The 13,086-nt window shown below is 49.3% G+C and overlaps 2 long non-coding RNA genes across 2 annotated transcripts; one reads left to right on the forward strand and one right to left on the reverse strand.

The window, feature by feature from the left end:
- The first annotated feature begins 106 nt into the window (after positions 1-106).
- Positions 107-3,429, forward strand: LOC115248112 (uncharacterized). Its single transcript, XR_003887123.1, has 3 exons — positions 107-126; positions 1,197-1,320; positions 3,380-3,429. It is a non-coding gene; the product is annotated as an uncharacterized lncRNA (long non-coding RNA).
- A 967-nt stretch (positions 3,430-4,396) lies between these two features.
- LOC115248127 (uncharacterized) lies at positions 4,397-5,169 on the reverse strand. The gene is made up of 3 exons (XR_003887134.1): positions 5,109-5,169; positions 4,731-5,021; positions 4,397-4,566 (listed from the first exon to the last, which is right to left on the reverse strand). It is a non-coding gene; the product is annotated as an uncharacterized lncRNA (long non-coding RNA).
- Positions 5,170-13,086: the final 7,917 nt, after the last annotated feature.

Raw genomic sequence — 13,086 nt, forward strand, 5'->3', positions numbered from 1 at the left:
CGTTTTAACTAGAATAAAGCTATGGTTGGTTTATATTCCCTTTGATGGACTCTGGCTTTGATTACCGCAGATGTTGGTGCTTTGCTGCCTTTAGCCACGCCCACAGCCATTGGTGAACCCATTTAAGTAACTGTCACTTCTGTGTTTATGCTTATTTCCATCTGTTCTTATTTTATTAATGTGAACATCATCTTTTATTACCTGCTTTGATTTATGTAAAAGGACAAATGATTTTGCTTTGATCTTCCCCCCTGAAAATACAACAAAATGCTCAGGACGCTCAACATCTACTTTTCTTTTCAAACATATTAAATATTTGTCCATCCTGCTTGACCTTTTTTGCAGGCATTTTTTAAATGACATAATATGTTTGACGTTCTGAAATGAGAAATATCTGCAAAGCGGTTGTTTGAAGGATATTATCTCTGACAGCTCTGCACAGTTTAGGAAAGTCAGATTTGATGAATTATGTTCACCTTGACTGTTTCTAGAACGTGTGTATGTGTATACACACACACACACACACATATAAATTACTCTTTTGCACCAAAGGAGGAGAACAGAGAGAGCTTTCATTAGCTGTGTGTGTGCATATACGTGTGTGTGTGAGAGAGAGAGAGGCGGCACTCACACTGGACAGTGTTAATAAAATAATAAAATAGTTATTGTAGTTAGAATATGAAGAAATAACGCTGATTGTGCCATCACAAAAAGTGCTGCTCTCACACTCGGGGGTAAACCGAAGGTGGCGCCACCAATGCTGCCTTCTGTTGAAAACCTCTTTCCAGCCCAGGTTTGCATCTAAGAGAGGGGGGTTCAGAATTTCCGTTGCCAGGGAAACGGCGCTTTAGTCGGCTGAATGGAACCCCGCTCTGCTGTGCGGTAGCTGATCATCAGTGACTTCCTGCGAGGCCTTGTTCTCCTCCACAGTACAGGATAAATAAATGACCCTTTTCTCCTCATCAGGTGACTTAAGTCTTGAAGGAATCGCGTCTGTATTGAGCGCTGCGATGGCGGGCCGGGCCGGGTCTCCCAGGACTGCCTCCCAACGCTTTCTGTCTGAATCAAAAGGGACGGCGGAGGAGTTCTTTCAGACATGACTGGATTATTCAGCACCTGCAACACCCCCGCTGATCTATCAAGTTCCTTTTGTAGCAGGTGCTGGTAACATTTTTTTCTACTTTCTCCCTTAATAGTTCGGTGCCCTTGAGTCCCAGATACATCAAGTGTCCGATTATGCAAGCGGGCTCTGTTGTGTGACGTCTGGAGGACCACAGGGACGGTCCATCCCTCCTCATCCTCCTCTCCTCATCATGTCAGGTAGATACTGTTCACGTCTTATGGTTCACATCAGCAAATATAAGATATTCATACCAATACTGAGGCTGCTAACGCCCTAATTCTATTAGAGATGTATTTTTTTGAAGCTAACGACTGCTTTACCCTACTTCTCTTCCCTAACAGGTAAGCAGTAGTAGCTAATATGAGTCCCGGAACTTGTTAAATTTAGCAACAAATAGAGAGTAGCGTAGCAGGAACTGGGCTACGGCGCTCTGACTGCTCGGATGACGCCATGATCGGGGTTTGAGGACTTCAGCTTTGCTCCTTGTTGAATTTGATGGCTCAGTCTAGACAAGCGGATCAATAACACCCAGCCAAACAAACAACTTGCCACTTGTTGCACGAGTGAAGAGTTTTCCGTATCGACTCATCGGAGTCTGGGTCCGAATGGTTTATTAAGCGCTGTTGTCATGAAACCGCCGCCGCCCTGCCCACCGGGCTTGTTTGAGAGTGCTGCTTGTTTCTATGATACTGATCTCTCGGGCAGCATCTCATCAGTCAAATGGGTTTTTATTTTTAAAACTCAGATTTCCTTCGCAAAGTTGTTGGTTTGAGGCCGTCGTTCCGGTGCTTCGACCATTTTTTCAGTCAATCTGTGTCAGAAGTAGTGACTTTAATGTGCATAATTTTGGATTGAAGCTGAACATTTTCAAAGCGTTTTATTACTGTGGGGAGCGTTGGGGAAGGTGACGGCTGCCGTCCGGCTTTTATTTGATTTCTACCTTGTTTCTAATTCAAATGCGCTTCGCTGTACTTTCTCTAATTTATCTTTAACGTGTTCTAAATAAGATAATTAAGGTGACTAATTGAGGCAGACTTCCTTAATTTGTGATTTCAGAGCAACAACAGTTTTATTGTTAATTATCTGTTAACAACCCCCTAAGTTCATTAATTAGTGGATTACTCCCCGCCTGTGGGGGGCGCTGTTGTTGCATTAATATGGAAATGCCCCCAAATGAAGGCTGGGACGTTCCCTCATTAGCCCTGTAGATCTTTATCTCTGTGAGAACTGTAATAAAGGTGTGTTGATTTGGAAATGTTGCTGGCGTTGCAGGGCAACCTGTTTGTGCACGCGTGTAAGCATCTCCGTGTGTGTGTGTGTGTGTGTGTGTGTGTGTGTGTGTGCGCGAGTGTGTGTGTAGTGCTGAGCCGCATGGGAAAGTGAGCAGCGGGCTGTGTTTGTGGACTCAGGGGAGCGTGGGGCAAACCAGTTTGGACAGGAGACGTCATAAACAGAAAAAGCAGCCAGATAAGGAACTAGCCCCCCCAGTACTACCCAGCCCCCCCAGTACTACCCAGCCCCCCCAGTACTACCCAGCCCCCCCAGTACTACCCAGTCCCCCCAGTACTACACAGCCCCCCCACTCTGCACCCACCCTCTGCCCCTGTACTCTCTTAGTTCAAATATCAGTTCTCACGCTGCTCCAATGGACCTTCCTTCATTTTCTGCCTGATGTCTCCGAACAGATGCTGTAGCAGTGATGCAACAAGCTAATGTGATCTGATCATGTGATCATAAGTCTGTGTTAGCTAACAGGAACACAAAAGGCCGTTTCTATAGATCTACGTAGGTCGCTCCCTGATAACTGCGACGTGTCCTTCCTCCCTGGCACGCTTCCCCTTCATCAGCTAACGACCTTTAGAGTCTGACAGACAGACAGACGACGCCCCCCCCCCCCCCCCCCCCGTCAAAGGGATGATAAAAGAAGAAGTCATGGAAAGATGAGAGGCACAGCAGGAGGTTGACAGCAGACGGGACGGGAGCGTTCGTTGTGCTCTGATTAATCAGGTAGCAGCAGTAATCGGATTATGAGGCATCCGATTGATAATCTGATTCATTAGGTTGATTTGCAGCTCCCCCGTCCGTAAAAGGTAACAGTAGAAAACGGAAATGGCGTAATCCCAATGAGGACTTTCAGCTCTGGGGGGGGGGGGTATTGTTGCTGTCGTTTAATTTAATACGCACTGAAAGGTGCCCTCTGTTTTAAATCACACAATCAATACCAACGTCACATTTTCTGCTTTTCCATTTCCCAAGATCCCCAGACCCTGATGAGCGCTGGAGCATCTTAATCAGCAGTTTAAGGGGAAAAAAAACCCAAAACATCCCCCCCCCCCAGCTGACAATGAAGGGCGATGAAGACAGCTGCTCTACCTGCAGCCGTGTGACTGGACCCGTTTGAGCCCGTATTTACATTTCAGTCGATAGAGTGTTCGCTCAGCTGTTTGACTGACCTTGTAACGGCAGTAATCCCGGCTTCACCATGAATAAATACATAAACAACCACCCTTCGGGCCTCTCGCACCCGCTCACTTCGGAAAACAGTGTGACAAGAGGGGGGAGAAAAAAAGAGGTTTGGGAGGAATTTGGCGGGTTTGGCCGTCAGAGCGGCGCCCAGCACGGTGACTTTGTTTATTACTTCAGCAGCGAGCGGCGATCGATGCGTCGCAGCAATTACTCTGCTGCCCTCTGTTACACGCGCAGCATTTTACCTGTTTTTCTGAAGAACGCCTCGTTTGACTTTGGAAACGCTGGAGCACAACAGAAACGTGCTCTGCGCTTCGTCCGACACCTGTTTTTGGATGCTGGGCTGTAATTTGTGTAGGAACAGATGAGGGGTTTAACCCAGCAGAGCCGACGGGGAAGAGCGACACAAGGATGTGGATCTCCTGCAGCGGCGCGCGGAACATGGCAGCTAGCATCCGTACCGCGGCGCCCGCGTCGTCTCTGCTGTTTATCTCGGCACATTATCACGCTGCCTGAGGACTTTTCTTTGCACGACTTTGCAGCTCACGACTACTTTAGAGATTTGAAGTGGGCGTGGTTCGTGTGAAAAAGGCCTTTTCAGCAGGAAGACAGCAGGAAAACTCGGTCAGCGTGAACATGGGTCCTAACGTGGGGAACGAGGTGGCCTGAGCGACACATTAGCTTACGTGTTACATACTTTCCGCTGCTGCTGTCGCTGGCTGAGGTGAAATGCATTGTGGGATACCTAGCATTCCCACATCTACACAAGTCATGTCTGGTGCATAAGCGGTTTAAAAATGGGGGCAGTATCATCTGGGCAGGTGGAGCTTCCTTTGCAGTACCTGGATACTTGGACTTGGAAGAGTTACTGATTCCCAAGGACGCCAGAACACAAGTGCAGACAAGCACACACATTGAGCGATGGCTCCTCTCACAGCGTTAAAAAAAGGAGTTGGCCGCAATGTTCTTGTTCCACCCTGGGAAAACAAACGTGCTGTTTATATTTGTGAGGAAATGAATCTGCAAGCAGCAGAGAATGATGAAGGAAACGAGGAGCGCGGTGAAGGAGAGGGTTGATCAAAGCGGATGTTTGTATTTGCCGCTCTCTGTCTCCCTCCGCAGGAGCAGATGCTGGACTGACCTCAACCTGGAGGTGTAACGGCTGGTGTCAGGAGCTCGCCAGAGCCTGTCAGTCAACGGGGAGGACGCGTCCTTGAGGCGCGCAAAGACAAAAGAGCCATCGGGTGAAGCTCGTGGCCAGAGCGGGACTTTGAAACGTCGATTTCTTTCCTGTAAAACTCAGTGATCAGTCAAGACGAGGCGGCACAAACCGAACCCGCGGAGATCTCACATTCCTCGCTTAATTGCATCCGACTGGAAGGATTTGCACCGCCAGCTGTTGTTCCCAGCGAACAACAAGCACCTGAAAATTCTGCAGCAGATGGGAAACCAGCATTAATATTCATCCTCAAATCTGCCAAATCAGAACAAATTCGAAGCTGAATCTGCGATCGCGGACCCGCGGCGGCGACCCGGCCCTTCCCCTGGCCCAGGTGGTCGCTAAAAACCTTTATTCAGTCTTAATGCAGAGTGAGAGGGGATCATAAAAAGTCTTGAAAAGTCCCTTTGAGGTCCAAAACCTGCAGCTTTGATGAGATGTCGTCTCTGATGCGTGCACGTGTCAGTCAGGAGCTCCGTTAGGCGGCTCTCGCTGACCTTTCCCTCAGTGCCCAACCTGTCGCCCGTATGGCGAAAACAAGCGCGCTCCCTCACGCTACCCTTGCTGAATCAGCTCCTGAGAGCACGCTGGCGGCGGGGGGGTTGAACAACTGCTCGAGGACGGCGGGACCTTGAATCTCAGACGCATTAAGAAGCATCTGAAGTCAATGAGAGGGTTTTTTGTATCCCTGACTGGGTGTTTCTGAGCGCTCCGACTCTCCTGAGTGGAGTAAGTGCACAGGTAAGCTTCCAGCGGATCGCTCCAGACTGAGACGGAGCGAACTCCTGATTAACTCTGGCATCTCGCGCGCACGTGCGCGTGTTGGCCCGAGTGTTTGTTTCGCTGCATTCGGGCTGAGATCAGACGGTGGATTCCACCCTTGGGGGGCCCAGACATTCCCCACTTATGCTGTTTTTCTGAACCACCTGCCTGCACACTTCTGAATCTGCCACTGAGCCTCACGTTCTGGAGCATCTCATCATGAATGAGCGCCGCCCCCCCCCCCCCCACTGCAAACAAACCCACTTCTGCATCTCATGTGGAACGCCACGCTGTTCTGTGGAGCAGAAATGACACACTGGAGCACCTGAATATGAATTAAACATCAACTCTTTCATTTCCAACACCTTTTTTTTTGTCTCTTAAATATTTACCTCCTCCACTTGTCACCCCCCCCCACCTCTCTGAGGGAAGTGCACCAAATCTGAGGCGCGTGGAAGGATTCTGCGACATGCTCTGACAAACACTGCCGCGCTTCTTCGGTGTCACGCACGTGCGTGTGCGTGCATGCACGTGTGTGGGTGATGCAGCGGAGTTAGGCCGAGTGAATGATCGCTCTGTTTATCAGGATTTGATTGCAGCGGCGCATATTCTGGGTCTGGCGTCAACGCTGTACTCCTGCCTTTCTTCGCCTCTTGTCCTGCTGCCCCCCCCCATTAATTCTTTTCCAAGCTCCTCTGCAAATTTATTTATTTCTAACCCCCCCCCATCCACACACACACACACACACACACACACACACACACACACACTCACTCAGCCCTCATTCTTTTCCTTTACGGGCTCTGATTTCCCAGGGAACTCAGCTGCAACCGCAGACATTTCTGCAAAAATAGGAAAACACACACACACACACACACACACACACACAGTCCTGTGACTGTTCCATGTGTTGTGCGTAGAAATGTTGGTGCCTGGATGTAATTGTCCAAATATGTGTTTACTCCCAGCATGTGGGAGCATTTTTCTTTTCTTTTTCAAATAAAATTAATTACCCATGTCGGTTCCCACAAGACAAGTAAAACTCACCACTCGTCACAAATCTATAGAGAAGACTGGACCCCCCCCACCCCAAACCTGAAGCGATGTTTCTCTGCCTGTGTACTTCATGGAGTGTGGATCTTCTTAGGGTAAATCCGTGCAGGCGCTCTGTAATGTGTTTGTGTGTGATTTAAAGCTCCCCCCCCCCCCCAGCCTACTCACTCGCACACACACACTCAAAAGAGGATTCTTGGATTTCCTCCCAGCAGGTTTTCCTGTGCCACTCTTCCCCACAAACATCCAGCAATTGTCTGATGAACTGGAGGTGATCTGACCAGTCCTCAAAGTGAATCTCAGCCCTCTCAAAAACGGAGAAAATAAATCATATTTAGCTGTTAAGCTGAATAAAGTAATCCTTATTGATTTGGGGGGGGGGGGGGGTTATATGCTGTATTAGCTAGCACGCTTAGGCTTTAGCATATTACCCTTAATTGCTGTGGTCATCATTTTGAGAGGAACGTGCCAGTTTTGGCCTCATAACACCAATAACAATGTCGCCTAATCTAATCTAACTTAATGTTTTCATTTACGCTGACGAGCAACAGATGAGTCACATGATCAGCTGCAAGTAAGTGGAATCCTGGAGAAGAGCACGTGATGTACAGGGAATAAAGGGGTGTAGCTTATGGAGCCGTGGACAGAAGGATGCGGTTTTCACGTTGATCTGGTCGGTTTGCGTGCCTGTGCTGGTGGGTGACCGTGTCGGTGATCCAAATATACAGACGGAGCTTCCGCCGTGCCCGTGAAACATACACCTCCGTCAAGTTCAACATCTCACACGAACAGCGCGGCCATCATCCACTCCTACGGAGCCAGAAATAGGCGAGCATCCCTTCACGGCTGTCTCAACGCTACATTGATGTACGAGTTAGCTATGATGTGCGAGGTTAAGTACAAAGACGGTTCACGCCGGTGGCGGCTCACTGTGGGCGGGGGGAGGGAGGGGTAAGTAGGTAGGGAGGAAGAGGTTAGCAAAGTGGGTGTCCTGAATGATTCATAGAAGCTACTCCTCAAACCGTGGTGCTCAACACCGGTAGCGGGATGTGATCTCTGGCGTCTGCCGACTTAAAGAGTTTTCTGTCGGAGACCTGAAAGTCATCGATCCGACGCCGGCTCGGAGTGGGTGTTCCAGCACCTGGCCCACCTGCTAAATGTATTCTTATCCACCAAAGGGAACTCAGCAGGTCTCCCTCCTGTTCTCTTGCTCCACGCCGTCCTCTGCCTCTCTTGGCCTCTCCCACTTGCGTTCTTGTCGGCTCCCTCCCTTCAAGGCCGTGTATATTGAGAGAGCCGCGTACAGGACAGGAGGTAGGCTGGCAGGATCGCTGTTTATGGATGTTTGAGCCCACTCTCTGAGAAAGGTAATTTCACGCTTGGTGGCTCTGACTCCAATCCCAGCGTTGTCCCTGTGATTAATTAGGCTTTTTAAAGGAACAAACTGGGAGCCAGGTGAAGATGTTAATTATCTCACCATTATGCAGAGAGAATGCAGCCACGGCCCTGTGGCTCTGGTTAGCACGTGCACCCACACAAAGGTTGACATAGGCATAAATATCAAGCAATTTGACATGTAATCACTTCCAGCATCAGCTGTTTATGTGCTTATCGCATGTCTATCGAGCAGCCTGTTACCGCCGGGCTAAAGAAGCTCTGCTGCACTAAACGTCGCCAAAACGGGAGACTCGGGAGTCCAGCATATATAGGGACTGTAAAATGAATCTGTCGGAATGCTTTGGGTCAGAATAAAACGGAATAATAGGACACCTGTGGTTTATTCTGTCTGAGAAAAATGGATGTTTCCATCAGTGTTTCTCTTTTGTTGCGCAGCACCTCTGGAACTGATGAGCCAGCAACCTCCGTCTGCGGCGCACGCCTAACTAGCTGACTTATTTGCATGCATTACGCTGCCTCTTCTCTCACTGAATCGTGTTCGGGGGCTTTCACTCAACACAGTTGTAAAACTGTGAACAGGCTTGGACATCACGATCAATGGAGCTGAGATAAACAAGAATTAAATTACAGGTGTAAAGCGGAATTTAAGCTGCATTCGTACATCTATAGGCTCTGCTAGAGTGGAAGATTAAATAAAGTGATGCTGAGTGAAAGATAAGGATTAAATGCTCCCTGTGGTGTGTCTGATCCCAAAAAAGCTCTTTTTGAGCGAGTCAGTTTTGCAGATGGGACACTGACAACTTCAGTGCTTCTGCCGTGGAACTCAAGTCAGAGCCCAAAATCCCCCACGATAATATTCACGTAGATGTACCCAAAGAAGGTACTTGTGTCTTATACCACAGCCTACCACTGGGGGGTGATGTGGTTCAAAAATAGGCTGTTTTTGGCAACTTAACACTGCAGAAACAGCAGTATTTTTAGTTGGAATTCAATGTTAGCCTCTCAACTGCTATCGCTAATAGTAGCTAAAGTTGAGGTCAGGAATATGTATAACAATATATAAATGGAGAGATAGACAACCACTCCGCACCAATGGTGCCAGTGAAACCAGAAAAACAGCCATTTATTTCTCAGAGGAGCGCCCCATGTGGGGACGCTGTGCAACTACACCTCTTAAAACTGGCCTGGAATCAGGACGGAAGCCTGGGGTTCCACCAAATATGGAAAATATGTCAAACCCATGCAAATACTCCATTATTCAATTGCTTTTTCCCAAACCATACAAGTCACAAGGATCATAGGCTCCTACGCTGAGGCAGTAAAACTCTATCTGACACCTAGAGGGCGAGCTGCAGCCTTACAAGGCGAGCGGTTGGGAAATAATGAGGAATTCTTTGCTGGAGGACATTCAAAGCTTGTCTTCTTATTTCACACATTGGCTACAAGAGTTTCCGTCTCCACGTCCATCGGAGTGATCGTCCCGGCTGCCAGGGAGGATCTCGAGGCGGCGGGAAGCATCCTCAAAGGCCTTCCGTTGCCATTCCGAACACACTTCCCGGAATCAAAGACTGACTGGATGGATCGCAAATCTGTTTTGTGTTTACAAATGCGTGTCAGAGTCCAGCTCCCACCGACGCGTCCCGTCAGGACTGCAGCCAATCGAAGCTGCGCCCAGACCCAGAATCAGACGTCTTTTCCCAGTCTTCTCCGGGAGCCGATGCAGGAATGAGGAACAACTGCAGCGTGAAAAACAGGAGAGAAAACCGACACCGACCTCCAACACCTACCCAAGATGATAATTGCCTTCGCTCTGTGCAGCCTGAGGGTTTTCTGACCATTTACATGACTTTAGGTCACAGAAATCCCCTCACATTTAGCATGTTAGCGTCAGGTCTCAGCTTCTGGCCTGGTTTCAACTTCTTTTGGCTTTTAGTGAAAGGTCGACACAAATACCCCGGCTGGGGTCAACCGCTCCTCTCCGGGGCAGTTAATCAGAACAAGCGTTGCAACAACACGTTGAGAGACAGAAATATGTGACCTGAGATAACCGCTCAAGTCCGGTTAATCTATTATGGAGGCATTTGTTCGCCTATGTCCTGTATAATGACGGGAAAATGGGGGCAGAACTTAGCCAAGAATGTTCCGGTCTTTAATCTGGGTCACGCTCTTTCCCTGGGGAACGATTACACTAAAAACGGTCACAACAAACTGACCCTGGACTACGTTGTCCCTGTTTAAACGGAGAACTTTTTTTTTTTAAAAGTGCATTAATTGCAGACTTCTTCTGGCCTTTGATGGCCCTGAAGCATCCTCCCAGCCTGGAGAGCGATTGTCTCTCCCTGTGTGAACCTGCCAACACCAGACGAGCTATTAAAGGCACGATTAGACGGTCTGCACGTTGGATTCTGCGGATATCTGTCCCTCTGAAATACCCTGACAGAGGGATGAGAGAAGGAAACGCAGACAAAGAGGCGATGATACAGACAAGCGCACAGGCGAGGAGAGACGGCGAGGCCAATCGGGGGGGGGGGGGCTGCTGCCAGCATCAAAGGCTGATCAGTGCTGGGCCGACGTCATGTGACAAACAGAAGTTACGGCCTCATTTTTACCTCATGTTGCTCCCCAACGCTGACAGTACCGACGGCCAGCCCGTAACTGAGGAACCCTGGGAGACATCAGCGCAGCTCTTCCCTCTCAAAAAAGACTCCCCGACGTGTTTCAGGATTTGACAAATTCGTTTTATTTCAAGAAGCAATTAGAAGAATTAGAAGAGGGAATGGAAATGGAGTGCTGGAGTTGGCCGAGGATCAAGCTCGGCCGCATGTTTTGGCCAATCGAATCATTTCTCTGTAGCTTTTTCCCCCTTCGGTGTGATTCTGTGGAAATGCACCTTCGAGTCTGCGTAGAGACGGACGTAGATCCACCAAAAGTCCGCGAGACCTTTAATAAGAGTCCTCAAGGTTGAGGTTAAAAGAGATTCAGTTTAAAAGTAGAAGAAGTGTACTTCATTAGTCCTCAGACCTCTACTCACCAGACTACTGGCAGGGGGTTCTGGTGCAGGACACAGGGGCAAAACCAAAATGGAAAAGGGAAAATTGTGCATCCAACATGAACTTTTGGCCTTTTTCCATCCCTTAAAGGTGCAATAAGCACATTTGTTTCACCGCCAGGCTGGCTGCTGTATCTCATGAGCCCCACCTCCCTCCACCTCTGGGGGGTGTGTGAGAACAGCCATTTTTAAATTCCAGTTAAAAAGGACACTTTTGCCCCTTTGGGTGTGCACGTGCTGTTGGTTCTTCGCGTTCACGCTAGCTGCTACTGACTTCTTTGGGGTCATGGGAAAAACATTAACTTTTACAGCACGTCCGCCTCTGATCTTGAGCAAGAATCAATGAACTTTTATTGAACCGGTGCAACATCTGTGCATCGGGTCCAACTGGTGCGTCACAAACACGCGCCGTCGCTGTTCGGCCCTACGAAGAGTCCATTATTCCAGAAAAAGCCAGAAGTTTGCAAAGCCTCCGTCTCATTGAGACGTACTTTGGGCTCGTGAAGTGAACTGTGACCCCAATCGCGATCGTTTTCAGAGAGATTTAATCCAGAGCGGCTCGCTGCTGGAGAACAATAAAAGGAGCTAAAGGCTAACACACAAGTGGTGCAGTTTAGAGTTGTTGAAAGCACTCAACCTTGTCACTCTCTCCCTTTCCCTCCCCTCTTGCCCCTGCGCTGCCACATTACGCCTTCCTCGTTCCTATAGCAACCCGCTCTCATCTCTCTATCAGGGTGTATATACATAGCCAGTCTCCGGGGTATTCGCTCGCCAGCACAGCAAAGATATTAGCAATTATGTGCTTGTTAGGAGTGAGGTGGAGATAAGAAAGATGTGTCTGGTGTGTGATTACTTTCGCGCCGCGTTCCTGCATGCTTGAGTCCTCGTCCTCGGGGGGACAGAGCCGAACCCCCTCTGCTAATCTAGCCGCGGCTCCGGTTGAAGCATTGTACTTCATTGGATTATTCATGCATGAAATATTAAGTAAAGGGAAATGTGGGAGAGCTCTTGTGTGAGGTAATAGTTCCAAACATTAGCCACCCCCAGCTCTCATAATGTCCCGCGACGCCTTCTTTTCCGGGCTCCGTGGACGGGGGTTCCTCACAGGAAGTGCTGCGCGGCAAACACTCGGGCAGATAATGCAAATCAGCGGCATCAATATGGGTGAGGGGTTTTGGATAAAATGTCAAGGTCAGAACCTCAGTTTGAGTGCTTGGATAGATCACTCACACACACACGCACACACACACACACGCACGCACGCACGCACACACACACACACACACACACACACACACACACACACACACACAGAATCATCATGGTGGTTCAGACATGCATCACTAATGTAATTCCATCCCAACAGATGGCAGGAGTGAAAAAAAACCCCACTCTCCGAGTTTTAAATTCTCATCCACGCTCCCCAGCCCGTGCACGTAAGCCCGAACCATTATTATCGATCAATCGCTGAACTTCAGCCTTTTCTACAGTGGAGGCTTCTGGGCCGCTGACCTTTGCGCACGAGGTACCACGTGCGTTGGCGCTCGCCTCGGTCGCCGTCAGGCGTCAGGCTGACGTGTTCCCGGGGTTCAACATGTTCTGGGCCAACGCAGAAAGCTGGTTTGATGGGATGGTAGCTGTGGGCTGCAGCACGCCGCCCCGTGAGTGGCAGCCGCGGTGATTAGAATGCGGTGCAGCGTGTGTTGGACACGCCGGCGACACTGGGGGCTGCAGTCTGAGGCACCCGCACACCCCCCCAACTTTACCTGCTGCCCATGTCAGAGCTCATCATCTAGTGGAGGTGTCAGGAGAATGGAGCTGCTCTCTTCTCACCTCCCAGTCGTGAAGGACGGTTAGGGATGGAGTGTCAGGGGAGGGGGGTGTTTTTGGAATGCAGCAGGTGGTCACCTCCCCCAGCTCCTTATTTCCCCGATCTTCCCGATTGAATTCAATCCTAAAAAGACGCAGGCTTTTGTTTCAGCCCTTATTTCCTTCAAGGCATGTGGTGTCGTTTAA

Source organism: Takifugu rubripes, chromosome 2 (genome assembly GCF_901000725.2).
Source record: "Takifugu rubripes chromosome 2, fTakRub1.2, whole genome shotgun sequence".
In the NCBI taxonomy this organism is placed as follows: domain Eukaryota; kingdom Metazoa; phylum Chordata; class Actinopteri; order Tetraodontiformes; family Tetraodontidae; genus Takifugu; species Takifugu rubripes.